Below are 2,913 nucleotides of genomic sequence, written 5' to 3' on the forward strand. Positions count from 1 at the left end.
TCGCTTACTTTTTCGAAGTGGAGCCACTCGTCAAACCTCGCACGTCTCTGACCAGGGTCTCTAGCTTGGGCTATCTTGAGCAGTTACATATATTTTTTCCTTTTTTAGCACGATAAACTCCTTAATCCTGAATTTCATAGTTTTGAAAACAATAATAAACTCTTTGGTTCACGTTTCATTTAAAAAAATATCAATTACTCACCAATGAGCCAAATATCTGCTTTAAGTTTATGTCGTTAAATCTACTGGCCGGCTCCTCTGTGGCTTGCACTATCGCACCAGCAAAGCCAAATTCACTCTGATAAACAGTTCCGTCGATTTAACATGTTTATCGTACTTGACGCTCATAATTTGTTTCAGGCAAGTAATATATATATAAAAATGTGTTTTAGTCAGATATGAAGTCAGTCACGAAGCGGTTGGCACCGTGATCCGCCCAGTTGGCACCGTGATCTGCCTGGACGCCCTGTGTTCCTGGACGGCCCGTGTTCCTGGACGGCCCGTGTTCCTGGACGGCCCGTGTTCCTGGACGGCCCGTGTTCCTGGACGGCCTCGTGACCCCGGATGACTCCCCCCCTGTGTGGGAGATGTGATATCCTGGTGTTGAGCATGATGCTCATGTTTGTAATCTGTTCTAGTCATGCATATATAAATGTGTTCTAGTCAGAAAAAAGGTCAGTCACAAAGTGTACACAACATGACGGTCAGTTGAAACTTATACAATGCGGATCACAATTCTTGCACGACACGGAAACATGCTACGCAATTATAGAACTTGAAGCTCTGGCAATATTTTGGGCAATTGGGAAATGTCACCTTTATCTCGCCGGTTTGCCCACTTTCAAAGTCATCACCAATCACAGACCCCTGAAATCTATCTTTTGCCAATCCCTGGACGCAATTGAGAACCCCCGCATCCAAAATTACCAGTGTAGATTGTCCAGTTACAATTTTGTTGTTGAATGGCGGAAAGGTAAAGACCACGAATTTCCTGATGCTTTGTCATGCTTTCCGGAATTGGATCCCTTGGACGATGGCCAATTTGAGCTGGTTCGTCTCTCAATAGTCCATGCCAACTCCAGAGTTATAACGATGGACAAGGCACAAAGACAAGGTCAATTGGATCCCAATTACCGCTTGCTTCGGCAAGCCGTGATTGATCAAGGAGTTGGGAAAACCAAGAGGCGTGCACGAGCAACAGTCTTTTGACCCGGATATACGTCCGACATTCAGAACACGGTTCAGGCTTCTCATGAATGTGGGTATTATCTCCCTTCCCAACCACCGGAACCGTTAATCCAGGACGACCAACCCACATATTCATTTGAGATGGCAAAGGCCGATCTCTTCTCCCATGGCGACAAGGAATACTTGGTTTGTTCGGATCGTTATTTGGGATTGCCTCTTATCGCCAAATATCACTCTTCTCCCGCTGTCACCTCTGTCATTGCCGATCTTAGGCGAATTTTCAGTCTCATGGGTGTGCCTAACGTTCTTCGATCGGATAACAGACCCCAATTTTCATCGTCGCTAACCCAAGCCTTTGTGGAGGAGTGGGGAGTGGAATGGAGGCCGTCGTCCCCTCATCATAGCCAATCGAATGGCCATGCCGGAGCCATGGTCCAGGCCGTGAAATATCTAGTGGCCAAGACGGGCAGCGATATAAACTCGGAGGAATTTGATAACGCAACACTCCACAAGAAGATGGGATTTTGCCCGCCGAACGACTTTTTGGCCAGGCTCTACGCTGGAAGCTCCCGGTGAATTGGCGAGCTCTGAGGCCCACACTTCCGACCAACACCAACCGGGCCGATCAAAACAAGCAAGAGAGTGACCAGAAGCGAAAATAATATTATAATCGTCGATCGTTCATTCTCAAAAGCTTGGCCATTGGTGAAAATGCACTGGTTCAGATTCCGAAGACTAAGAGATGGGATCGGTTAGCGTCGATAGTTAACTCGGATGATCGACGAAAATATCAATTGCAATTCCCGAATGGCAAAGTACTGTGGCGAAATCGTCGACACATTCGTCAGGCTCCGAAGCCTACGTTTGATAATCAAACCAGATCAAAACGCAATGCCCCGTCAAATACCACTATCATCATTCCAAGAAAAAGTTCCCGAACAAAACGTCGACCACGCTTCTATCAAAGTTAATTGTCAAATACAAGACCGTGGATTGATTTGTCAATTTGGGGGAGTTGGAATGAACACACAATTATGCCGAATGATTTATTGTGTGTATATATATATCCCAACCTCTCATTATAGACGGTATTTCCTCCAGCTGAATTCAGAAATGACAGATGATGAATCAAAACTTCCTCGTGCCCACATTCTTCAGTTCAATAGTTCTCCTTTAAAAAAGTCCCTTGTTCTCCATAACCACGACTATTATAATCCGATCATCCGATCATTCCACCGTCCTTATCCTTAATTTGAGACGCGGACGAAAAAATATAAAAACTTATCCATGATTCCAATTGGAAGATATTGGTGTCTTCAAGTTTTCAGCAGAAGGCCCCTTTCAAGGACAAAGATAGAGCGTCCTTTTGTAAAGCCAGGCTCTAGAGGGCGCTCTTTATGCTCTCAACCTCCGCTAGGGGCATCCTTGTTGTTGCTATGGTTAAATCTTGAGATTTAGATAGAGATATCTTGAGATAGAGCCCTTGCTTTTGACCATTTGTCAACCATTCTAGACCGTTAACAAACTCTATATCAAGACGACGAATGAAATTCTTTTTGAAATCATCTTTGATACTTGTGGTTAAAGTGATCTACTAATGTGGCGTCATTCATATTTGTCCATCCCCTTGAATAGACGACTCCATAGCATTGATGCTTTCAAAAGGGAGAGGGTCTACTTTAAATTCCCTACATTCTTTTGCCCACCTAACCACAAACTTCTAGA

This window comes from Tigriopus californicus, chromosome 12 (genome assembly GCF_007210705.1).
Source record: "Tigriopus californicus strain San Diego chromosome 12, Tcal_SD_v2.1, whole genome shotgun sequence".
Lineage (NCBI taxonomy): Eukaryota > Metazoa > Arthropoda > Copepoda > Harpacticoida > Harpacticidae > Tigriopus > Tigriopus californicus.